This window comes from Galeopterus variegatus, unplaced genomic scaffold (assembly GCF_000696425.1).
Source record: "Galeopterus variegatus unplaced genomic scaffold, G_variegatus-3.0.2 Scaffold178, whole genome shotgun sequence".
Taxonomy (NCBI): domain Eukaryota; kingdom Metazoa; phylum Chordata; class Mammalia; order Dermoptera; family Cynocephalidae; genus Galeopterus; species Galeopterus variegatus.
In genome coordinates, this window is record NW_007726289.1 from 588,248 (window position 1) to 616,035 (window position 27,788).

Below are 27,788 nucleotides of genomic sequence, written 5' to 3' on the forward strand. Positions count from 1 at the left end.
CCGAGGGTTGCGATCCCATTGCCGGTCACGAAAAAAGACAAAAAAAAAGGGAAAAAAAAAAAAATAATAAATAAATAAAAATAGGAAGCGTAATCTTCTGTTTGATTTTGGCTGTTTTAGTTGGTATAAGTACTGCTCTTTTTTTTTTTTTTTAACTGTTATTATCATGATTTAGTAGCAATTATATACCACAGAGGTTAGGCTATTAATTTTATTTGTAGCACAGGTGAGTTGAAAACCTAATTTGTGTAAATGGACAGACAATAGGATATGTCGTTATTTAGTTAAATGGCTTATACTCGATAGGATATAAACCAATTCTGAAGGGACATTAATACTTTTCTTTAAGAGATATAATATAAAATACTTTTATAGTCTTTTTGCTTTTATAGAAAATTATACTAACTAAAACACAGATCTTTAAAAGAATTCTCAGAATTACTTATTTTTGACTAATGGAAATTTGTAATCAACATTTGCAGACCAAAACAGTAAAACTTTTTTTGGGAAAAATTATGATTTTATCAAAAAACATTAGAATAATTTTCATGTTAATAGCTAGTATCAGCCCTACGTTATTTTATTTAATAATAGTAGAAATTGCTGTAAGCATTATATTGTTACAAGAGTGACTTAAAAATATATTTATTATTATTTTCTTATTTCTTATTAAATATGTAAGCATTCACCTTAAAATTAAAGTTTTCATATGGAATTTATGTCAAATGGTGATAAAAATTTTTGGACCTGATTCAACAATTCTCTGTAAAAATAAACCTCCTTTGTTTCTTCTGGTAGCATCCATTGATTTTTTTTTTTCTCTAAAGATACATTAATAGTGCTGATAGAAGCAGAACAATTGGAATTTATATTAAAAATAAAAGTGATGAATAAAAAGCAATACACTATAATATTAAGAGTCTTCATTTTGCTTCACCAGTAAATACTAAAGTATAAAGGACAAAAATACTGAAAAGGTTGAGAAAAAAATGAAAAAAAAAGAACAAACTGTAAAAAAATGACACTGAGGTCTTGGTTTAATACATATGTATTTCGGGTTGATGGTTGATTTCATTAGCAAATCTCATTGTTATGCAATGTCTGTTCTTCTGCAGCAAAATGAATATTGTATTCTCACAGGCGCTGTGTGTATCTATGATATTGCAAAAATGAAAATATATACATTTGTAGCTGTTTTGGCTTACTCTTTCCATTTTGTTATTAAGGAAAAGAACGAAAATTGAATTATATTCTTTTCTTTTGTTGTTAAATTTGTTCAAAAGCCTTTTCAATTTATATTATGGATATGTTTCCTACTTTTGTTCTCTGAAATAAACAGAAAGTGGTTAATAATGTAACCATGTTAATTATTCTATAATTTTATAAATGAATAGATTGTAATCTTGAGTGACTTAAGCTGATAATATGAACTACTTAGGCATATGCTTTCTAACATTTTTAAATGTTAGGAGTGGTTTTTCATAATTAATACAATAAAATATATTAAGGAAGTATACATATTATGCTAAATCTAAAGACTGCTACTTTTGCAATAGCAAAAATTGTATGTTGACATTACTATACTAAGATTTGAGTTTTCATAAAATAGGAAATTCAGAAATAACAAATTTCAGTGGCTACACATTGAAGAGTTTATTTAATGATAAAAAAGTAATAGGCTGTATGATTCTTATGTAATGAGGTAAAATATGGATTAAATTGTATCAGACACAATTGTCATTTAATTTTAGCTATTTTGAGGTCTGACAAGAGTTTACAAAATATATTCAGTTTTTGGTAGTGCTCTCAAAAGTTGTCCTCACAATTGAAATTCTTTTGACAAGCTTTACAATAGAAAAGTCCAAAGTTTGATTAAATATGGGTTGATTGTATACCATGAGGAAATTATTTATATGGTAAAAATTTGACTTCTATTTTGATGTAATCTTGATGTAATCCTAATAAATATCTTGGCTATGTTGAACAAACATGAGCTATTATAAATATATACAGCAGTTTATTAATGCACCATATTAAGTTAATTTGTACTTAGAGTATTTGCTACATATTGAGCATTTTATTATTCACAATGGGTAATATAAAAGAAGGAATTTCAAGATCTAGTAAGGGAAACCCCCCACCCCCAAATAATTATAGAGTAATACAGAGCTAAATCTTGTAGAGAGAGGAGGTTTTATGGGCCAAAATAGTCAGGCTCTGAGAAAGGGGCTTCCTGGAAGTGATGAGAACTAAACTGATAATGAGGCAGGGGAAGCAATGGGAAACAACACAGAATAATCTGGAAGGTAGGAGGACATAAACTTGGCATCTTTGGGAGACAGAGAGGAGACCAACACAATTATAATGAAGATATAATTTGCTACTACCTACTTAACCTCACATGAAAGTCAGAGTGTAGCATTGTTAAATTTCACTAGTGTTCAGTCCGGATACTGTATTGCCATGCTACTACCATGGTGAACCTTGTTTTTCTTGCACAAGAAAATGGGAGATTGGAAAGTCCCTTTACATTAATTTCTCTGTCTTTTTTACCCCACCAATAACATAAAGAGTAAATGCTCTCAAAGTATGCAGATGTGAATCTAAATTGGTACAGACTGAATGTGAAGAAAGAGTCAGATTTCTCTACCATAGTTAGAAATACCAAACTGAGGAGGAATAAAAATCATCATAGATTAGGCACCCAGGCTGTTGAATTGAGTAGGAGTATAGGTGCTATGAAAAGAGGAACTCTTAAATTAAAAACAGAAATCCATTTTAAGTGTCTGGACTTAGCTACCAGTGTCTTCTATTTTGCCTGATCTGGAACCATATTTATCCGTTGCATGCCCATTTTTAGAAAATGGAATATGAACTTGGAATATGAAAATGGATTGAATTTAACAAAAGATCCTGGGGATTGTTAGTGAATGTTGAAAGACCCAGATTAAATTGGCAGAAGACTCCTAGAGAGAGTGCATATTTTCTGGGTAACCTTTCATTATGTTACAACTCTGGCGTGCACTGAGGAAATGTTAAAAGAAACTTATATATGAAGTTTTTAAAAAATTTTCTGTAAAGATGCTGTTGAGAAAACTATTGTGCGGTCCAGTGTTGCATTATTCAAAAGTGTGAAAGAAATTCCTCTCAATTCTGAGTACTAGGAAAAGCTTGGAGCTTGTTTGCAAAATACATCTTATGGAGAATGAGAATTTTGTAATTTGATCTTGTTACCCACTTTGCTTTGATTACTAGGAAGCACAGCTGAACCACCCACATCATAGACTTGTGCAAGAACTTATGATAGGCATTCCTGTGTTCCAACTTTACCCTGTGTTTCATCTTTCTCCCTTCCTCTTATTTTCCCTTTATTCATATCAAGTTATATTTTAAAGGCATTCTGTATTATTACTCATAGTTCCATAAGTCACCTTAAATTAGGTTGCAGTAAGGTGGATTACAAATAACCATATAACATTTATTGCAGTATAAGACAGGTAAAAGTAGGAGATTTTCTTCCTCCTCTTGTCCCTTCCCTTACCTCCCCACTTCATTTTCCACGTATTTCTGAAGTCGTGGAAGACTGATCTCTGGCTTCTTGGACTAGCCAGGGGGCAGGGGAGTTCTTCCTGAGGCTTTTTGCCTGTACAGAACCACCAGATACAGTTGGTTGTGCTGAGTTTGCCTTACACAAGAATGCCTGACTGAGAGGACAAATAGGGCTGTAATATATTCTAGAGGAGGGAAGGATGCCATTTTCTCATTTGTCAGCTCAGAGGGGTAGTCGTTTTTTAACTCATAGGCTGCCATATATGCGTGTATTACCCTGGTTTTTGTCCCTTTCCTTTTGACTGAATTGTAAACTCTTAATACCAAAATTTTCTGACTCTTAATAAAAGTCACTTTAAATAAAACAAAATATCAAACTAATTTTCTGTACCTCTTTACCTTTTTATCATTCTCTAAATTTGACCCATTATAGAAAATTAAGATGGTCATGGATCTTTGAAACAATTGAAATAATAATTTTCTAATTTAAAATTTTATTTTGTTTTGGTATATGAATTACATAGTCAAAGCTACCTATGTAGTAGGACTAACATCTTAAATTTTCTGCAGTGGAAATAAGCACTATGTTTTGCATTCCAGGTTAACTATAGGATATTTTAATTATTTAGTTTGACCAAGAAACTTAGCTGGAACTCTTAACTACTTAGTTATAGTTTTCTGAAAATTTGCTATCTATTTCATGTGTCACTGTAGTAAAAGTGGTGATTAGTGATGATTGCAGTTTGTATTGATGTGGTTCAATACTGAATACATACTCTTTTGACATGACACATTATTTTGAGATTCTGTATCCTTGGCACAGTCTTATCTGTTTGGTGCTTTTTGTTATTATTGTTGTCATTGATTTTATTGTTATTTTTGTTGTTATTGATTTTATTGTCATTCTGTTCTGTTTTGTTTAATATTTCAGTGCATTAGAACTTTATTTTGCAAACTGAGTAAATATAAACCTAATTTAAGTAGTACAACTTTAATGTCTTGACCTGATTATATTGTTCTAAAAGGGTTTTTAAGAGCTCCTGGCATTAAAATTAAAGCATACTGTGTTCATACTAGTTAGGACACACTTGCATGGCCTTAGTAAATATAGAATTTTTAAGATCAATGCAAATTTTGCAGATTTTAAAATTACCTAGATATTTTTAAAATAGTGAATTAGTTTATCATTTTGATGGAGTCGGATTTTTTATTTGTTTTATACCCACATTTAATTTAAATAAACCTTCATTTCAGCTGTATCAGAAATTGCAGAGCGCAAAAAAACCCAGCAATTTGGGGGATAAAAACTAAGGACAAGGAAACTTAGTTTTCAAGTTAACAATTTTTTTTCCTAATGCTCACAATTAAATATTTTGAGTTTAAAATGATGTAGGAATAGCTTCAAGTTATATAAACTTTTTGATTCAAATGATTGCGGTTTTTTTTCTAAGATTGCCACATAAATTATAAAGTATAGTCTTATTTTGCAGGAGGTTGTCCTAATAAAAATAGACTATGCTTCTACTAAAAATTTTAATTTTCATCTTTTATTATAACTCTGAAATTTCTTTCATCTACTTTCTTGAAGCAGTTCAAATTTAATCTTTTCTTTACATTTAGCAGGTTTTTGAACAGTTATTCTTACTTGTTTTTTAAAATCTTGTTAGCATTGCCTGGTTTTACAGTTTATTTGCCAGAACTAATTTTTGAAACCTGCTTAAACAGTGTCAGTTTTCAAGCATTCCTTATTATAAACTGCCAGTTTATGCATTTCAGGAATAAACCTTCCTTTAAAAAGGAAGAAAGAAAGACAACTCTTTCCTTTATTGTCTGTTTTGATATTAAAACAATTAAGTAAAGAACGATTACTTGAGACATCAACCTTACCTGGTTTAGTATTGTCACGTGAGCGTTCGTGTTTACTGGTGATCTAAGTGCTCCACCTGTCTTTCAGTTTGTTTACCAGGAAATCAAGATGTGTAAACTGCAGGAAGTACTATTTGACCCTCTCCGACAGTATCTCATTACAATAATTGCTAATCTCTGAATAAGACAGCCATGTTTTGTGAGTAACTGAGAAAGAGAGGTTGTGTTAGGTAGATTTTAGGTGTTTCAACAAATAGAGCATTGTAAATGCTTACTTGGATTATGTTTTCATGATAGTTTTTGATAAAAGACATTTGGTGACCTTTGGGGTCAGGAAAGCTAGGACACAATAGTAGGTATTCTTTCATGCCTTTTAACTGAAAAATATCACGGCTTGTTGTCTTGAAGTGCTGTCACTGCTCTGAATCGAAAGGATAATGGCTACTTCCTGATTAAACCCACTCTCCACAGTAAGCTGTTAATGTTATACTGTATGTCTTCTTCTCCTGTAAATGCAAAAGTATTTTGGTGTTTTCTTTACGTTTTATCATTGTCTTTTCATAGAAATATGTCTTATAAATATATTCTGAAGTTGAAGTTTACAATTAGAATAGAAACTACTGTTTTAAGTTTGCAAGATTTTTTTTAAATGAAAAAGTATTTCTGTTTGCTATCTTAAATTCAGTCATCTCATACTTATTGTAGATTTTGATTAAAGAAATTAGCTATGTTAAAAGACATTGAAATGATAAATTATATTAAGCTGACACTTAATTCTGTTTACATATATTGCCATAATATGTTGATAATTCTTTTAATTATTAAATTAAGTTATTGTTCTTAAATTAGTTAAGAGATCCTTGTGATATAAAAATAATGTTAAGTATTCAGAATATGAGAAGGGAATAAAGATCCAGCTTAATTCTAATCCTAAAGCTGGCAGTCACTCCATCTGTGGTCTTGGGACAATCATTTAAACGGCTTACCTCAGTTTTCTTGTCTGCTATCCATATGAGTGCTTAGGTAAAATGTGCATATTTATTTCTTTATGGTAGTACAAACTATGAAGACAAATTTCACAAGTATTTTATAAAATGGAGAACTGACTCTAGATAGGAAAACATTAGGAGTCACAATAGACAGAGAAATTATGGAAAAAATTTATAGCTTTAAAATACCATTACACTGGCCTTTTAATTTGGATAGAACTCTTAGTTTTGCTCAGTCTTTAATATGACATTACCAAAGGAATATACATTGTGTTGGATACATGATAAAATGAGAAGTAGAAAGCTTAGACGTGACTTAGTAAAGAGTCGCAAATATACTTAAAATTATTTAACTTTCTCAAAGGCTTATTTCTGAAAATGAGATTATTTAAAGTAGAGGGAAGAATGTGTATATATATTGTAGGCCTATAAAGTGTAGGTGATCTACATAGCAAGATGTTTAATTTTTAACCTCTAGTATTAGGTGTTTCTGTTATATAAAAGAAAACATAAAATTATTAAAAACTGAAAGTTACTGAAGAAGGTTATAGAACCTAACATCTAGAAATATTAAAAAATATTCTGGGATAATGTAAATAGATTCCCACTTTTGTTGAGAGAATTAAAATTCTTTTGCAAAATTCTTAATGAAATTATTTAGATAACTCAATGATTTTTAACATAAATTACTGCTGCATTCTAAGGAGATTCTAAAGATTATGTTTAGTGAATGTTTTAGCTTAGTCAAGGTATCGAAGTAAAACTTGTAATAGTGCCTATATTTTAATTTATAGTTACAAGTAATAGATTTCATTTATTGAATGCTCACTTTGTGCAAACCTCTGGGCTAATTTATTTGTGGTAATCATATAAGGTATAGGTACCATTACTACTTTTATTTTTATTGATAAGGAAATAGTTGTAGAGAATTTAAATAGTTTGATCAAGATCTTTTAGCCAGTAAGTGCCACAGACAGACAAAAAACACTAATAGAATTCAGAATCCAAAACTCAGTCTCCAGTGTCATACCTTTACGCATTGTGCTTATATTTTGGAGATAGTAAAGTGCTTATACCTTTGATTTAGATGGTTTTATTTTTTCATCAATTTATCAAATTTTATGGAGTACCTACTAAGTATCACGCACTATAATGAAGTACAGGCAATAACAATAGAAAGCAAAACAAAATCTCTTGTCTCATGTCTTGTGGAAGAGGCAGAAAATATTAACAGGCTGTTGCAGTGCAATGTGATAACTAGTTCAGTGGAGGTAAGCACAGGATACTTAAAGGCACAAAGGAGCGATATCCAGTATATTATTTTATTTACATATTTCATTTGCATTTCTTGTGTGCTGTTCTAGGTACAAGGGAAATATCAGTAAATCTTTCAAAGATAAATACTCTGCTTTTATGGAACATAAAGTAGGGGTGGCGATAAACAATAAACATAATAAATAAAGTATGTGGCGTGTTAGGAGGCGATAAGTGTTATGGAGTAAAGAAAAAGGAGCAGGATAAGGAGGATATGGTGATGATAGGGTTCAGGAGCTGAGGGAAGACTCACAGAGAAGGTGATATTGAGCAAAGACCAAGGAAGTTAGCTATGTGGATACTTTTGGGAAGAGCCTTCCTGCAGAGACCATGAGGGAAGAACATGACTAGTATGTTCAGGGAATGAATGGAGGCCATCGTGATTGGAATAGAGTGAGGTAGCGGGAGAGTAGGAGGACGTATTGTAAAAAGTAATGGGTGGGAAGGTCATTCATGTAGGGCCTTACAGACCACTGTAGAGACTTTGAGGAACCATTGCAGGGCTTTCAGTAGGTCTGGCTTGTATTTTTAAAGGATCACTCCAGTTTCTATGTTGAGAATAGACTATAGGAAAGCATGGACCACAAGATAGAAGGCTCTTACAGTAATCTAAGTGAGAGAAAGTAGTGGGTTGGTAGCAGTTAAATTCTAGATGTTTTTAAGGTACAATCAAAAAGATTTCCTGGGGCTGGCCCGGTGGCGCACTGCTACAGTGCGCCGCTTGGGAGCGAGGCGGTGCTCCCGCCGAGGGTTCGGATCCCACATACAGACCGGTTCCCGCTCGCTGGCTGAGCGGGGTGCAGGGGCAACACCGAGGGTTGCGATCCCGTTGCCGGTCCTGGCCCGGTATGGGCGTAACACTGAGGGTTGCGATCCGTTGCCGGTCACGAAAAAAGACAAAAAGACAAAAAAAAAAAAAAAAAAAAAAAAAAAAAAAAAAAAGATTTCCTGATGGACTAGATGTGAGATATGAGAAAAAGAGGAGAAAAGAAGACTGTAAGGTATTTGGCTGAGCCTTTGGAAGGATGGTGTTGCTGTCAGCTGTGAGATGAGAATGGTTTTCAGGTGAAGCAGGTTTGGGATGGGGATGGATAATGAGGACTTTGGTTTTAGATGTGGTATATTTGAAATGTCTAGTAGATATGCAACTGGAGATGTAGGAAGGCTTTAAAAAGGAGATACAATCTAAATTGGGATTGAAGGATGAAATGGATTTATCTAGTCAAAGAGGTGGTTTGTAATGAAATTTGAGAACATTCACTATGTACTAAACACATCTTGGCATTATCTAATTTACGTATTTGCTAACTAGAGTAACATCTAAACATCTAAAAAGTAATAACATTTAAAAAATTATAAAATTATTTATCTGAAAGAACAAATAATTCTGAGTGGTCAAGTTTTCAGAGTATTTCAGTGACTACTGTATTCATGAGTTGTATTGAGTTCTTTTACATATGTTGATTTGCACCACAGCACTGTAAGGTAAATAATATTCCCATTCTGCATCTGGAGAAAGTGAGTATGAGGGAGATTAATATTGCCTAAGGTCATTGATATATTAGGTGATGGGTCAGGCTTCAAATCCAGGTCTTTAGATTCCAAAATGTATGATGTTAAAGTTAAAAATGGTTTAAACTTCTGTTTGATGTCTCAAGGAATTATCCTTTTGAACAGTAGTTATCGTTTAGTATTGTAACACAATGATACACTTGGGCCATGAGGTTTGTAGATTCTTGATCATGGAGTCAAGCCATTTGTTGGTCTTTTTTGAATTCCTACACAGCTTTCAGCACAGTTATCTGTTATAGACACTCCCTTCACTCCTGGCCCTCTCCCCATGTGTAGTGCTTTCATAAGTGCTTACTAATTTACAACTGCTATCATCGTCATTGTTATTCCTCTTTCTAATATGCTGTTACCTTGGGAATTATAACCCAAGCTTTTTGGAATCATATAAATTATAAAACCTCAGAGATTAAGGGCATAAGTACTTTCTAATTAATGAAGAATGGGTTTTAACTCATGTATTTTGTCAGCTTGGAGACCATTTTTATTTCCTTCCCTTTTTTGGCTGTTTTCTGGGCAAGCGAATTTGCTAAATATCTGTGTCTGATTGGAATAGCAATAATCTCTAAGATGCCAGTGGGTATTTTCATTGTAAAAATGAATACAAGTTGTTCTACTTCAGTAGGGAATAGAAAAATAGTTGTCCTTTGAGACAGATTTACTTCTGAGGTAATTGTGCCATAGTTTAAAAACTTAAACCTTTTGCTTTTTGGATCAAAAAAATAGTTATTTCTTAAATTTTGTGTAAGTTAATACTGTTTACATTTATGATGTATTTTTAAAGACACATTTAAGAACAAGTCACTCAGACAAACTGTAGGAAAAATACTTTTACAAAAACATGTTATAGAAATAAAAAAATGCCAATTTAAAAAAAAACAGAACTACTACAGATTAAAATAGCCTATGAGTCTAAAAGGTCATTTTAAGCATATACTAAGGGAATGGGTAGAAACTTTACCTAGCCTTTATATTTCAATTCTATAAACGTACAAATTTAAGCCTGCTGTTTTGATATATTTCTCAAAATTTTATGTGGTTTTTCAAGGCTCCACCTTTCAATTACCACAACAGGATTCCCACCCTCTTAACAGTCACAGTGGGGGATAAGTTTCTAATACATAAAACTTGGGGGACACAATTCAAGTTCCAGTGAGTTTTGGGGGTCATAATTCAATCCACAACATACATATATATGTAAAATAAATACGGTATATTTATGTAGATGTAGATCACATTTGTTTGTCCATTCGTCTGTTGATGGACATGTAGGTGTACAGGTATTTTCAAGTCTCTGCTTCCAATTCATGTGGTAATTTTATGGTTAGCTTTTTGAGGAACCTCCAAACTGTTTTCCATAGCAGCTGAATCAAGCATTAATTTTATTCTATTACACTGCATAAAATATGTAAAAGATTAGGCTGAATGAATACTGGCTTTAGCATATCAGATATTTTTCTTAAAAGAAAGAAAAGAAACAGAAAGCCATATGTGTTATGTGTGAGAACATGTGTATGTATAAAGAGCCACCTCTTAAAGTGAATTAAAAAAAAAATTAAGCCTTTTGGTTGTACGGAATCCCAGTTTTGCTGTAATATTTTATGGGACATCGTCATCGAATTTGGATTTCTCAGTCCTTAGGGACTCTTTTATAAAAGGATAGATGTAGATGTTTTCACAAGTAATTAGTGTAACTTAGTGTATTTCTGCCCATTTTTTAAGATATGTTTTAGTTGCCTTTTTTGCGTTATAAGATAAAATCACTCAATTATGTCTAACTGGAATATATTCCCAATATATTCTTCATTTTATATTAGTTTATTTCCCTTTATATATGTTAACATTTTATATTTTATGTGTCTGAGCGAGCAGACAATAGTCATTTAAGTTGGCATTTTTAGATAACTCTTAAAAGTATAAATCCTAGAATTCAATGTGAATTAGGAGAACAATGTTTACCTGTTTTTTCATAGATCAGTGAGGGACCACTAACACAGGGATTATTTCGTTGGCTTGATAAGGTCATAGGACCTAGGAAATGGGGAGCAAGCAGTATTGGAATGGGGAAACATTTGGACCTAATTACAAATTTCCCTAGGGAGGATATATCACAAACCCACAAACAATGAATTATACTTGTGGATTCAATAAGAAAATAGACAGTAATAATGGGAATAATGGATCATCCTGATGAGAATATTGTTTAGGACATCAGAGAATAATTTCTGGAAATAAAAGGAAGACTAATTGGAAGTTTCCTTTACATTTCTCATCAAGGGGTGTACACAATATTTGATGCATAGGGACTTTGAAAATTTTGAGAAAATTGATATAGATAGCTCATCTTTTTTTTTTTTTTTTTTTCCTTGCAAACCTCTGAGGCAAGTTGCTTTAATATGGAGTTGAGTCTCGAGAGTTTTTCCACAGCAAAGTAGGAATGGAAGAATGAGATTATGGGGTGTTTAAATCATTTTCTCATCAAGGGGTGTTCACAATATTTGATGCATAGGGGCTTTGAAAATTTTGAGAAAATTGATATAGATAGCCCATCTTTTTTTTTTTTTTTCCTTGCAAACCTCTGAGGCAAGTTGCTTTAATATGGAGTTGAGTCTAGAGAGTTTTTCCACAGCAAAGTAGGAATGGAAGAATGAGATTATGGGGTGTTTAAATCATTAATAAAGGTTAAACTTGGAGAAATCTTTTGGGAAATGAGTTTCCACTTGGTTGACAGCAAAATTTCAATAGTCTATTGAGCACAGAATTATAGTGGACTAAATACTTTGAATAACTTCCTGAATACAAATTAAATAATTAGATAAATCAGTTTAAATGTTTTTTGTGGCATTGCTGAACTGACAAGAAAGTAAGGTGTCAACGAGACCATGAAATAGAAAATTTAAAGAGGGTAAGAAAATACCAAAGCCTTTCCCTTTGGGGAAATACCTTTCCCTTTCATTTCAGGGGACTACTGAACCCTAGTCCTTGGAGTCTTTATTTGTAAGGTAGTGTAATATATTGTTCATAGTAGAAATCAAATATGTAATGCTGCTACTTTTATTTCAAAACATACTACTTGCAGTTGGAGACAATATGGTCCCTTTTGAACCTCACTTTTTAAAACTTTTATGTTCCTCCTTTTAAAAAGCAATTGTACCTTTAGTATAACTAACTCTTACCCATTTAGTCCCTTCTCATTTTTCTTTTTTAGATTATGTTTATCATTCAATTTAGATTTCTTCTCATATAGTAGAAAGTCTCAAATGAATCCTAGATCTAATTTGATTCCTAGTGTCTTAGTGCATTGATTGAAATACAAATCTAATTTTCCAAAATCAAATTAATCCTTGAGACACAAGTAGACTCACATTCAAATAAACTTAATGCCTTAGAACCCTCTAGGACTATTATATGTGAAATTCAAATGAAATTGTTTTTAGAGAGACCACTGCTTTTCTCTAGGAAGAAGCACCTTTTCAAGTTTAGTTTTTACCTAAACTTGGAATTAATATTCTTTCTAGACATAATTTTATCATTTGTCTGATTAATTTTATTCTTGTCATTTCTTGAGGTTCTATTCTAGAACCTGGGCTTCTACATTTCATGTAGTAAAACAATACAAAAACTATCCATGAATCTAAAATTTTTATTACTATACTTTAAATAACATAGGGGTACCATTACTTCTCTGTTGGCCTGTCCTGCGAAGTATTACAGCTGATATAAAACAGGGGGCTTAAATGTGAGTGATGGGTTATTTATCATTCCTACCAGTAGTGCCAATTTTTGGACTCTTACCTCTTTGGATCTTAGTTGTTAGATTTTTCTCGCTTGATTCTTTCTTTTCCTATTATTCTCCTCTCACCCTGTGACACAAATTATTGAGAATGGAAGAGGGTTCAGTACTCTCTTTTATCTCTGACCCCAAAAGGAAAGTTTTTAGGGTGTTAAAAAGTGGGGAGAGGAGAATAAGACATTGGGGTAATGGTGTTTCCCTGCTGGGCCCATGTTCTTCTAGTAGATACACAGTTTCTGAAAGGCTGACCCTCTTTTCTGAGCTTTTTCCAGCTGTGGCCTAAGAATTAATAGTATCCTTACTGGAGGTTTGGGTTTTTTTCCAGACCAGACCTATCTGGTTCTTTGTGGAGTTATTGCCCAAGCACCAGGAGCTATTCCTCTATTTAAACAGCTGATAGAAGTCTACGTCATCCCTCTTAGGAAGCTTTTCTTCTTTACTGCCTAATAAAGATCTGTTGTTCAAATGTGTTTATTTTATAATAATTCCTTAGACATGATACTGAATTTGAACTTTGTGGATAGTCACTTATCTTAGTGTAATATGGCATATTACTCAAATCTCCTGCATAGCTGGGGTAATAGGTTCCATTGGTAGGTCCAGTTCCCCCATCATCACCCTGATTTCCTCTGACATGTGGATAAAGTAGAGCCTCAAGAAGTGATGGACTCTGGTAAGGGTTACCTAGTATAGGATTCATGGGTACATAGAGAGTCTTTCCTAGGTAGCCACATATCCTTATAGAAACTTTTCTGGAGGGGCAGAGGTCCTCTTTTCCCTACCTCCTTTCCATATGACTAACTCTAGTTATAGCAATCTTACCAGCCAGTCTTTATAGGAGTTTTTTGGGGAAGAGCAGGACACTCTTGGAAAGGAGAGATCCTTGGTTCAGCTTTCTTTGTCTTTGTTAGGACAGGAGGATAGCCAGGAGTTCTCACACCCGTCCTTGTCACCTCCCATACTGAGTGTTCACCTGGACACAGGTTAGGTAGTTTTTAATGTATTATACACTTAGCTCAGCAATGTGTACCTATTTAGAGCCTCCGCTAACAGTAAAGCCAATTATCTTTCAAGTTGTTGGTTGTCGTTCCAGTTTATAGCAGCTCCATTTATATATAGCTGCAGTTACTTGTATGAATTATTCTCTTTTAACTTCCTACTTGGCTTTTGGACCTTAAGATGATGATGAATTCCATTTTCATCCCTTCTTCTTAAGAGGCCTTCTCATCCAAGCTTTCTATGTATTTTTCCTACTTTTTTTGTATTCATCTTAATTTCTCCTACCACCTCATATTAGCAGATCTTTTCTTTCTTTCTTATTTCTCTCTCTCCTCTCTCTCTCTCTCTCATTTGTTTTAGTCAGTCTTATAGAACCCTTAATATTATATACCAAACCACTGGTGCAGTGAACATTAGTTTACTATTTTAATTTGAACTTCAAATTTATTATAATCCAGCAATGTTGAAGCTTTTAAAAGCACTATAGCACTATGACTTTCAACCCTGGCATCTCCTAGAGAGCTTCCCAAACTGTTAATGCTTAAACCCTAAGCCCCAGAGATTCTGATATAATTGGTCTGGAGATGGGCCTTGGCATGGGTACATATATTTTAAAGATCCCCCAGATGTTTGTAATATACAGCCAGGCTTGATAATCATTATATTAAAGGAAGTCTATGGTAAATTCTTTTATGAAGTAAATAACACATTTAACACTCAGTAAATATTTGAAAGCCTACTACGTAAAGGCACTATTCTGGAATTCTCATCTGCTATGAAATTAATCATACACTCCTTTGCTCCACTAGATTCTAAATTAAGATTTTTATTATCTCTAAGTGTATGACTCCTTCTATTTGTAGTGGTCTTATTACTTTTATCTGAAGATATTGTATAAATCATTTTCATAATATTATTCCTTGTTCATCAAGAGTTAAAATAAATTGATTGTGGGCCGGCCCGGTGGCGCACTGCTACAGTGCGCCGCTTGGGAGCGTGGCGGCGCTCCCGCCGAGGGTTCGGATCCCACATACAGACCGGTTCCCGCTCACTGGCTGAGCGAGGGGCGGGCGCAGCACCGAGGGTTGCGATCCCATTGCCGGTCCCGGTCCGGGACGGGTGCGACACTGAGGGTTGCGGTCCGTTGCCGGACACGAAAAAAGACAAAAAGGAAAAAAAAAAATTGATTGTGATTGTATAATAAATATGTAGCTTTGTAAATAAAGTTCTATATACCAAGGCAAATTTCGAAAGAGAATTGCTCTGTACATCTTTGTTTAAAATATAGCTTACATAGAGGGGGGAGATTGAGTGGGGAAGGGTGGTTGGGAGACAATTGGGTGGGGACACAGAGGATAAAAGCAATTTCTGGTAATTTGTATCTCATGAATATTCATAACAATAAAAAAATAAAATAAAATATAGCTTACATTTACAGGCTGAACAGAACCAAATTAATGTGAAACTTTGATAGAGGAATGTTCTATATTTGTGTATAGTATTTCATATTTATATCAAAAATATTTTACTGTATAAGCTGAGTGGAACCTCATTTACCTGTCTTTTTTGGGACTCCAGTATATGTCTTAAGAGAGAGATGTTCAATATGGGACTCATAAACCATATGTGATTCGACCAACCTCAGGGAATTTGCTGTTTTGAGTAAAGTAAAATTAACTAACACAAGTGAAGTAGGCAGAGCCTAACTCCCTGTCTTCAGTGAATTTGAAAATTTTGGTATAAATATGGAAAAGCAGAGTTTATGCCACAAATGGTTACTTGCATGGTAAGTTAAATTTTAGGGTGTCAATAGTTTATTAAAATTAAGAGAAGAGGCTTGAATGCCAACATGTATCTGTCATCAGAAGGATCTGTACAACATTTTTGCAAGTCAGGTTTATTGACTGATACGATAAATGTACTAATCAAGATTGATGCTTTTGCTGTAATTGTCAAGTTTATAGTATATTTAGAAAAAGTTAAAGCAAAGTATAGACACTGGTTTATTTTATTCAACTTACTTAACTAGATTTGAAGAGATTTTCTGATTTGCTTTCTTAGGTTAATGACTTTTTGGGATTGGAGAAGTTCTCTTAGATGTCTATTCATTAATTTATTCATTCATTCAACAAATATTCACTGAACACATCTGTGTGCTAGGAATGTTCTAGATTAAAATAAACCAACTAGATATAGTAGTCAACAATCTTGTGGGGAGACAGACAATAAATAAGAGAAATAAGTAAAATACATGTAGTATTTTAGATGGTAATAAGTACTAAGGAGAAGTAGTGGTGGCGGTATGATGATATTTAAATAGTATGACCAGGGAAGGCCTCATGGAGAAGGTGATATAACAAGACATTTGAACATTTTGGACTATACTTATAGGAGAAGAATTACAAAAGTATTGCTGGTGTATTTTACAAATGAGAGTTGTAAGCATAGGGAAAACTTAGGTGCAGAGATGTTAAATAAATCGCCCAGTGTCAGATGCTATTGATTAGTACCATAGCTGGAAATGGAATCCAGGCCATTTTATTTCCAGTGCTCCTTTTATCCTTGTTATATTGCCCTTTTATTTGGGGATATGAAGATGAGATGGGGGTGGTTATTATATATGTTATTGCTACACCTTTCTGCTGTTTAGAACACCCCTAATCACCTAAAAGAAATTTATTTTTTTTTAGCTGGATAAGAAAACTTAAAAAGCAGGGCAAGATGGCCTGTTCCGTGGGTGGAGGTCGAGGTGTGCGGGTGCTAGGCCTGTGTGCCCCTGCTGGCCCTTCCTCCAGGACCTGGTGGGCCCCACAGAGGCACCTTACATTCCTAGCCAAAAAATGCATATGGGCTTCTCTCGCTGTGGCCACGGGCACGTCCATAGAGGCTTTGCACTGATAGACAACCCTGGCATTTCGCCTCCCTGACCTGGAGCCTCTGGGAGGGCTGCAGAGTGAGTGCCGCCTTTGTGCTTGGAGGGAGGCACTAGGCCAGTCAAGCAGGTTCCTCTGTTCCAACAGGTGCAACACTGAACACTCCACGTTCGCAGGAGTGGAGAGGCATGGTCTCCCCAAGGGCTACCACCTCGGCTATTACTCGGCGCCTTCACCGTCAAGCTCTGCCAAGCAGAGCCTCCCAATGCAGGAAGAGAAGCTGCCAGTGAGCACCTCAAATTTGCAGTGCTGGCTGGTGGAAGAGTTTGCGGTGGCAGAAGAGTACGCTCTATGTTCTCATTTCCAGGCCCAAACCACTTCAGAGTATGGTTCCAGAGTGTGTGGAGAAAATCGCATACAACTCGTCTAAGAGAAATGAGTTCAAAAGCTGCCGCTCAGCTCCTGTTGTAGCAACATTTACTCTGGAAATTTGAAGGGGCCGTCGTGGGTGGGGACTTGGAATTCGCTTGCCTTGTCATCATTTGCCAGCGACAACTGGACAGTAAAGCTCTGGAAAAGGTCCAGAAGCAAATCGGGTCAATATAACTACATTCCACACTTTTATCCTGGGTCTTAGAGACCCTTTCTCAGACAGGGAAAGTGGGAAGAGACTGGTTTGCACCCTTGGTTCTTTGGAGCCTTGTGGTGGTACCCCCGTTCCATTATGTTCCTCTTCCACATCATTAATGAGCAGAATAAAAAGAGTAAAATAGTTAAAACAAACAAGCAACCTGGGCCGGCCCGGTGGCGCACTGGATGGTGCGTCGCTTGGGAAGCGCGGCGGCGCTCCCGCCGAGGGTTCGGATCCCACATACAGACCGGTTCCCGCTCACTGGCTGAGCGAGGCGCGGGAGCAACACCAAGGGTTGCAATCCCGTTGCCGGTCCCCGGTCCGGTACGGGGGCAACACTTAGGGTTGCGATCCGTTGCCGGACACGGAAAAAGACAAAAGACAAAAAAAAAACCAAAAAAAACAAGCAAATATAAACAATGATAAAATGTGTTGCTTTTAACTAAGTGTAAAATTATAGACAAGCAAAAAGTATAATTTTGAATGAGCTGATATTTGTACTATAACAGGGTAATGACTGCTTCAATATAAGGATGAAGTAACTTTATTTTTTACTGTTATGGTAGTAGAATTGGGTTAACTGATGAAAGACTTAGAATGCAGGGTAAAGATTACTTTGTACTAACTTTAACAAGGATGTTGAGGGTGTTCAACACAGCAGCTAGAAACATTAGAGTTAGTACAGGGTATCAAAATAGTTATCATGGGAAGCCAAGGTCTTATACAAATAACAAATGGAACTATCAAATCAGAAAAATGAGAAAGAATGAAGTGTTGGTAGGAATGACAGAAGGTGAGTAGAATCAAGTGGATACAGGAGAGTGGGTTCAAAACTAGCATCATGATTGCCAAGCATATGTCTAATTGTCCTTCTTACTGGTCCTTTAATATTTTTTGTTGAATTTAGAGTGATAGATTAAAGGAAATGTGTAGGCCTGCCTGGCTAACATTTGTCAACTTCATAAACTGAAAAATTAATATGTAGTTTGTTTAGTTATTGGATGTGTGGAGAAGGATTGGAAGAAAGGAAGCAAAGAGAACTCTTAGAAGGCTGTTTTAGTCCATTTTGTGTTGCTATAACAGAAATACCTGAGACTGGATAATTTATAAAGAACAGAGGTTTATTTGGCTTAGGATTCTGGGATAGCTGCATCTGGCACGGGCCTCAGGCTGCTTCTACTCACGGCGGAAAGTGGCAGTACAAGCAGATCACATGGCGAGAGGAAGCGAGAGAGAGAGAGAGAGAGAGAGAGAGAGAGAGAGAGAGAGAGAGAGAGAGAGAGAGAGAGGGAGAGGGAGAGAGAGGGAGAGAGAGAGAGGAGGTGCCAGGGTCTTTAAACAACAAGCTCTCGCGGGAACTAATAGAGTGAGAACTCACTCATTAATGCCCCTACCCAGGGAGAGCATTAATCCATTCAAGAGGGATCCGCCCCCATGACTCAATCACTTTCCAACACTGCCACACTGGGGATCAAAATTCCACATGAGTTTTGGAGGGGACAACACATCCAAATTCCATCAAAGCCTATTGCAGCATTTCCAATAAGAATTGATTTAGGATTGTCCTAAGATAATGGCGGGAAAAGAGAAAAGATATTCAGGCAGCAGAATCAGCAAAAAAGAGTGAATAGTTTATGAAGTTTAGAATCTCAGACTTATTTATCTCTATTAAATCCATCTTTTATAAAAATCTGGGCAGTCATGGGACTATTGGAATGAGTTTGTGGAACAAGTCTGGCAAGTACTTAGGTATTTATAATGTTGAATAAATGTGTTAGTCCCCAAACTGAATTAATATGGCTTTAGCAAGTTTTTAAAAAAATATATATATGTATAAAACATAAAGATGCAAGATTAACTAAATGTATGAGTGCCTGAGAGATTTATGTAAGTGACTTGATTTCATGTCTTAACATCTCATTATGTAACACATGAAAAGTCATACAGGGGACATTCTACATTCAATCTTGTATAATAGAGTCTAGAATTGAGAATACTGATTTTAAAATTTCAAAAGAGAATTCATTGTCAGATAGCATTTTATCAATGAGAGATCCAAATATTCTTTCTTTCTTAAAACAGCTTTATGGAGATATAATTCACATACCATAAAATTCACCCATTTAAAATATACAATTTAGTTTTTTACTTTATTCACAGAGCTGTGCAACCATCACCACAATTAATTAAAACATTTCATCATCCCAAAAAGAAACCTGCCGAATAGCATTCACTCCCCATTTTCCCCCAACCTACCTATAGGTCTAGGCAATCACTATTCCACTTTCTGTCTCTACAGATTTCCCTTTCCTGGACATTTTATATTAATGGAATCATGCAACATGTGGCCATCTGTGACTGGTTTCTTTCACTTAGTGTAATGTTTCCAAGGTTCTTTCATGTTGAAGTGTGCATCAATAATTCATTCCTCTTAATGACGAATAATATTTCATTGTATACCACATTTTATTTATCCATTTATCCATTGATGGCCATTGGGTTACTTCCACTCTTGGGCTATTACAAATAATAGCTATGAACATTCACATACAAATTTTTGTATAGACACATTTTCATTTCTCTTGGGTATATGCCCAAGAGTAGGAGTAGAATTCTACCTAGGAGAAGAACTGCTGGATCATATGGTAACTCTTATGTTTAGCCTTTCGAGGAACCCAAATATATTTAACTTTTGGACATTTGGAATAGAGTATTTAGATGAGCATGTAAAGTACATACAGTTTTGTAGTTTCAGTAGGTATACATGGTTCTATCATTAGACTACATTAATTTTAGTAATCAGTAAGCTGATTACTATATATTTATAAAGGATTCTTACAAAAAATTTTTAATCATTTCAGTGCTAACTTTTAGAATGATTTTATTGAGTTGGTACTTTGTTTTACTTTGCAGAAATACTAAAAGAAATTTGGCTCATAGTTACATTCATTATATCGCTGTATTTAACTGTTAAATGATGTTTTCATGTATTTAATGTAGGTCATGTTAAGACATGTTTGGGTTGTATACTTAGGTCCTTGTATTATGAAGGCAGTTAATTTCTCTCTGAGCTTTGTCACAGAGGGTCTTGATTCTTCCAAATAAAAAGGATATTACATTAATATTTGGGCATGTCAATACAGCAAGACATGGAAAAGTGTATGCAATTCACAAAATAATAAAGATTATGAAGAAAATGGATGGGGCATATTTGAAAGGATAAGTTAATATATAATTTGTTTATATTTTATAGTTAAAAGAATGGTGGAAGGAATTATAGTAACTATTAATGGACGTTTGGAGATTATCAATGTCAAAAAGGAGAAAACTTTGTCCCTGAATTACTGAAAAAAGGAAATTTGTAGTCTAAGCAAAATTAATTTTTTGAGTAATGAACTTTTTAAAATTATGTATTGACTTCTCAGGAAAAAGCAGTTTTACTATTTCAGTTTTTAAAATTATGTATTAACTTCTTAGGAAAAAGCAGTTTTACTCTTTCGGTTATCTAGAAACTAAAATAAAAATGTTACTCCTATCCAAAAACAAAACTGTAAATTATAGTCTTATCTAAAACTAAAGTAAAGATGATACACTTTTGAGGGCCAGCATGATGGGATAGAATAATAAACTCTTGGACATCAATTCAGGTTTACTTTTGAAGGAAATCTGCTTGGAATCGAAAATCCTTTTGACATTTTAAACTTATTTTTGTTCACATTTAACTTAGAAAAGAAATAATGTTGACTATTACTGAGCTGTTTCCCACCGTTGTATCTTCAGTTTGAAGAAAATAAAGATATTTTCTTCTCTGTACTCACCTCACCAAAGCCATAAGAACAAAATACCTAGCAGGAGGTGTGGTAGGCCGTCTCTTTTATAATAGTTCTTTGAAGTAAGTATAAATAATCCCACTTTACTGATTCAGAAACTAAGTCTCAACAGACATACTGACTGAGTGGTGAATAATACAGTGAACTCATAAAACAAATGCAGAGCAGTAAAAAGCCAATGTAATTAGCAGCTTCCTGGGTAGAATCTCAAGTACTCTATAATTCAAAGATGGGAAGTTGTGGCCTAAGATTAGTCATATACAGCTTTATGGATAAAGTGACTCTTGGGCCTATATTTGAAGGAGTACAGTACTTGGATTATTTGAAGGGAAAATCAGAATATATCTTAGTGGTGTAAATGGTAAGAGCAAAGATGAGAAAAAGGAAGAATAAGCATGACATTTGTTAGGAAGTTTTCTACTAGATTATTTAGATTGCAAGGAACAGTAACCCACTGAAACTCAAGTAAAACTCAAAAGGATAGGTGTTTGGAAAGCTACAGAGAAGTCTCAGGGAATATAAAAAAATCAAAAAGGCAGGTCTAAGGAAAAGAACCTTAGCCATACTCTCATCCCTCATCTTTTCTATCACGTCCACTCAGCTTCTCTATATGTGCTTTTCCATCTTTTTTCCCAACCTACTTTTCTTTAACTTATATATTCTTAAGCCCACAGCCTCACTGTTCTCCCATCTCAGCAACAACTTCCCCTGTTTCTATTAGTTAAAATATCTATATGGTATCAGGAAGAATCTGATTAGATAATAGCATCTTTTAGAGGTAACTAACACTGGCCAGCCATTGTCTCATTGCAATGTCTGTCTCAAACAGCTTTAACAACAGGAATAGGGTCATATGGCCCACTGTTAAGTTAAGGGACAAGAATTCCCTCAACAGCAAGAAGTCCTGTCTGCTGAATTATACTGTCTGTAAAGAGAAAGCATGAGCGAAGCGCAGGGAAAGCATAATGGGTCATGGACAATTCTACTTCCTGGATGGGGGTGGAGGGTAGAACTTTACTTTCATGAAAACTGTCATTATTTAAAAATTACATCAAGGCAAAGGTCTCTTTTCTTCTTGATAGTCAATCAGCGATGCTGCCTCTCTCCAAAATCTTATCTCTCTATCAATCTACCTTCCTATTCTCTCCCTCCCCCCACTTTTTCCTCCTCCCCACCTCACTCTTTCCACCCCATCCCCCAGCTCCTCTTCCCAACCACTTATTTCCTCATCTGGTCCTAAATACAGGAGAGATAGGACAAAAATCATCTGTTATCTCAAGGTTAAGGGAAAACAACAATAACAACAAAACATGCCATAGTGCTCAACACAAGTTTAAGACTTTGACATTCTATGTGGTATGTGCTTAATTCTGTTGTTAATATGGGGAAGGGTGAGAGAGTAGGTATGTGATTACAGTGCTTTTTTTTCAGAGGATTGGTTTGTAAAGAGAGAAGGGACAATTAGATGACAGTTTAAGTAAGAAAAAAATGAAAAAATGAATTAGGATAGTAATAGTGGCTATCTCTAGCAGCAGCTGGCTATAATAAATATTAGAAAATTTTGACGTCTGTTTGGTGTTGAGAAATTTTAAAGTAATGTTGTGGAAAATTTAAATTTAGAGCTCTAAAATTCTATAACCTTTAACAGATGACATTTAATATTCACCAATTATAGAGTTAATTTTCTCCCAATCATTTGTACTTGCTTTCTAATCGATAAGGACATGTTTTTGTTTGTTTGTTTTATTAATATTATTTTTTCACATTCTATAATGTTGTGGAGCAGTTGGGAGGGAGAGGGAGGGGGAAAGGGGAATGAAATGTGGTGGAAGAAGGAAGAAGGAGGAGGGGTGGGAATGAGGCCTGTGGCAACCCCCTCATTTCCACAGGGGAGACTGGGGGACTTCCAGCAGTGGCTTGGTCATAGCCAGGCTGGGTTGCAGATGTCAGGGGGGTGTGGCAAAAGTGATAGGCCATGTTGAACTAGCAATCATTGGTTTAGAAAGCATTAAACATCAGAAATGCACACGATTACTTACATTTGCAATGTTTGAAATCACCTTTTAAATCTGTAAGCAATTTAGTTGAACTTCATATTTTCTAAGCCTAGTTATACATATCAATAACCACCTAGAAGGAGGGGAGGACATGGTATTTGTGAGTGTTGATAGGACTAGGCTAAATTTTCTGTGAGCCTCTTTTTAAAATTATTTTTAAGGTTAATATGACCCTGAGACATATTAGACAGTTGAAATTTATATAAACTTAATAGTAGCCATAAAATTCCTACAAACTTGTGGGTTATTTGCAGATCTTCATAACATGCCTGGAAAAGCTATTTTGGAGAAAGTCTTCATGCATTCTGGTCAAGGCCAGTAATGTCAGAAAGCATGTTAATAGGTACATTTTGTTACTAATCTTGCCTTCATTTATGGAGACCTCTGAGAAAAGTGGAAGCCAACCAGGGATGTATGCCAGAGCTCCAGAGGTCAGCAGTGTGCTTAGCCAAAGCACAATTTAATGTTTTTTTTTTCCCCTTTTTGTCTTTTTTCGTGACCCTTGGTGTCGCGCCCACACCACGCTCAACCAGTGAGCAGACTGGTCTCTATATGGGATCCGAACCCTTGGCGGGAGTGCCGCCACACTCCCAAGCACCGCACTCTACCGAGTGTGCCACTGAGCCGGCCCCACAATTTAATGTTTTAAATGTGAATTTCTTCATGTGTTTTTCTATATCTTCTATGAAAAAGGATTATAAATATCAGCTTTAAAATCTTCAAGGTGTACTTTTGAGATTATCAGTCTTGTAGGAATTAACATGAACTGTTAATATGAAATTATAATACTAAGATTTGGTTTAGGTTAGATGGGTCACACCCATGACAGTAAAATTCCAGGAGGTTGAGCAGATTCTGTTGTTTTGGATTTCGGAATATAATATTTTGTATAAAATAATTGGACCACTCTCTAAGGCTTGGATTGAAAAGTATGACAAGAGATTTGACTATCTTACATGTTTCATCTATGTATTTCACATTTATTTTGATGGATTTTTTCACAGTTAAGGATTCTTAGTAAATTTAGTATTCACAAAAAGAATTAAAACATGGGATTTTGTTATATATTCTTTTAGACCCTAACATTTATGAAATATTTTCATAAATTTAGGAAAAAATCAATTAGCAGTGTAAGAAGTCAGTTTTTGACATTGACTGAAATGAAAGAATAGGAGAGAAGCAATACAGTATAATTCCAAGTTTCAGCTTACTATCAGGAAATAAATTGATGTTTCTCTGGTTCTTTCCCAAAAGATAATACTTGAATTCATTTGGTGAAAGTGGTACACTTAGCTGAAAATTTCTTTTTCTGTTTACAATTCAATTTTTCTTTGGATTTATCCACTTTAGAGTTTGCTTACCTTCTTGATTCTTTAAGTTTCTGTCTTTAACCAAAAGTGAGAAGTTTTCAAGCATTGTTTCTTAAAGTAATTTTTTAGCACCATACCCTTTCTCCTCTGCTTCCAAGATTCTTTTATTTTTGTCCCACAGGTCCCTGAGGCAGTGTTAACTGTTTTTCCATGTTTGTTCTTTCTGTTGTTCATATTAGATCAGTTCTATTGATCTACCTGCAAGTTCATTTGGTCTTTCTTTGTCATCATTTTCCTATTGAGTTTATCCAGTGAGTTTTTTATTTTGATTATTGCATCTTTCAATTCTAAAATTTCCATTGGTTTTTGTTTATAGCTTCTTTTTTTTTTTTTGGTTCTGAGGGTTTTATTTATTTTTATTTTTTTATTAGCATATTCATTATTACAAATCATACGTATTATTTATGCCCCTTATCCAATCTTTCCCTATCCCCTTTTCTCTCCCCCCCTTTAATAACCATAGATTTGTTCTCTCCTTCTGATAGATTAACTGTTTCTCTGTTGATTTGTTGCCTAGGTGATCTGTCCAGTACTGAGAGAGGTGTGTTCAGGTCCCCCACTATTACACTATTATTGTATAGCAGATGTTTCTTCTGTTACCCTGGATTGTGCTTTGTGGAGAGAGAGGACCTCTTTTTTGGGGGGGGGGGTCTCCGTAGGTTACTTTCCTTGTGTCAATGCCGTCAAGTGTCTGACATGCCATCTTCACAGTGGCTGTGACTATTGCCATAGCGACTAGCCACTTTTGCGGTAGCCGTGGCAGTTGCAGTGGCTATGGTGGGCTATCCGCATGGAAAAGCTGATTTTGGTGTGTTCTTTACCTGGTTGCAGCTGGGTTTGGCTTCCCCCAGCTTCTGCCTCAGGGCCACGGCAGGGCACTGACACGGCAGGGCACTGACGCAGCAGCGGCATGCCTGGTTGCAGCTGAGTTCGGTTCCCATGGAGATGCCTCTTTTTTTCCATTTATTTCAAGTGTGTTTATGATAACTCGACATTGTGGTGCAAAAGCAGTCACAGCTCACACAGAAGTAAATAGCACTTTATTTACAAAAATAGGCGAGTAAGGGGAGAGCTTCAGTGGAAGAGCATGGGAAAGCAGTGGGAACCAGGTGAGGACCCTGTGGAACACAAAAAGACAAGCAGACTGGTGTAGATGAGAAGGAGGCTTACTGCTTCAGCTGCCACCATGTCTCCCAAGCCAGGATCAGCCAGGAGGAGTTCTAACTTTTGGTGGAAAGAATCTGCTCAGCTATGAGCACTTCCCAGCAGTAACCCTCTTCTAGCTGCTGTCATGGTCTGCCACCACCACCACAGAGGTTGCATGTGCTGTTGTCTAGTCCCAGAGCTGTGGCCCTTCTTCCTGCACAGTTGTTTATCCTGCGAGTGCATCCTACTGCACAGCCCATTGTGGCTGCCTGCACAACTCCAGCCACCCAGCTGCCTGCATGGCTTCAGCCTTCCAGCAGCCTATGTGACCCCAGCTGCCCAGCCACCATCATGGCACCACCCACCTGCCTGGGCCCAGCCATCCAGCTGCCTGCAGGGCCCCACTCGCCCATGTGGGCCCAACCATCTAGCCACTTTTGCAGCCCCAACTGCCTGGCTGTCCATGTGGCTTCACCTGCCTACCTGACCCCAGGCACCCAGTTGCCCATGCAGCCCCAGCCACCTGCATGGGTCCTGCCATCCAGCCATCTGTGCAGCCCCACCCATCTGTGTGGGCCCAGCCATCTAACTTTCTGCATGATCCCAGTTGCACTGGCTACCCACGTGGCCCCAAACATCCAGTTGCCTGCACTATCCCAGCCATCATAGCCACCCATGTGGCCCCACCCACAAACATGGGCCCAGCCATCCAGCTGCCTGTGTGGAACCAGCCACCCTGGCTGCCCACACAGCCCCCACCCACCTGTGTGGGCCCAGCTAGCATGTGTGCATCCCCCAGCCATAGACATAGCTGCTAGCATTCCCCAGAAATACTGAGTCTACCCAGAACAACAGAGTCTACCCAGAGCTACTCAAACTACTGAGTCTACTTGGAACCAAAACTAAAACATCCCACCCAACAGGCAATATATACAAATCTACAGGAAGGAGTCTCTTTCCTCAAAAGCCACCCCAGACTAATAGAAGAAGTAACCACCAGATGATTAGGCATCAACATAGGGATACTAGAAATCCAAACAAACAACAAAAATGACACCACCAAAGGAATTTGTAATTCTCAGATACCAGATCCCATACAACAGGAAACTGTTGAAATGTTTGAAAGAGAATTCTGAGTAACAATATTAATGAAACTCAGTGAGATACAAGAAGACTTAGACACCACAGCTAAATGAGAAAAACAATCTAGGATAGGAAAGAGGTACCATTAAAAAAATGTAGCAGAACTCCTGGAACTGAAAGACTCATTCAATGAAACAAAAATAACGGTTGAGAGTGTAAGCAGCAAGCTACAGCAAGTAGAAGAAAGAATTTCTAATCTTGAAATAACCCAAGGAGACCAAAAAAAAAAAAGAATTTTTTAAAAATGAAGAATATCTAAGAGAGCTAGCAGACCACCTTAAGCACACAAACATCCAAATCACCAGTGTTCCAGAAGGGGAGGAGAAAAGAAAAGGCATTGAAAAACATATTCAATGAAATAATAGCAGAAAACTTCCCCCAGGTATTGGTAGGGATACTGGCTTCCAGATCCAAGAGGTTCAAAGATCTCCAAACAGATTCAATCCAAAAGGGTCCTTTTCAAGACACATTGTAGTCAAACTGTCAAAACTCAAAGACAAAGAGAGAATCTTAAGAACAGCAAGAGAAAATCATTAAGTCATCTATATGGGAGTCCTCATCCCACTCACAGCAGACTTCTCAGCAGAAATCCTACAGGCCAGAAGAGAATGGGATGATATGTTCAAAGTACTAAAAGAGAAAACCGCCAGCCAGGAATC

The 27,788-nt window shown here is 35.9% G+C and overlaps 1 protein-coding gene across 1 annotated transcript in view; it reads left to right on the plus strand.

The window, feature by feature from the left end:
* Positions 1-5,825: 5,825 nt before the first annotated feature.
* The window catches only part of BAZ2B (bromodomain adjacent to zinc finger domain, 2B), a 110,603-nt gene continuing 88,640 nt past the window's right edge, over positions 5,826-27,788 (plus strand). The window contains exon 1 of the mRNA XM_008563981.1: positions 5,826-5,885. The gene's annotated coding sequence lies outside the window, so the exon portion shown is untranslated. The remainder of the gene's footprint in view (positions 5,886-27,788) is intronic.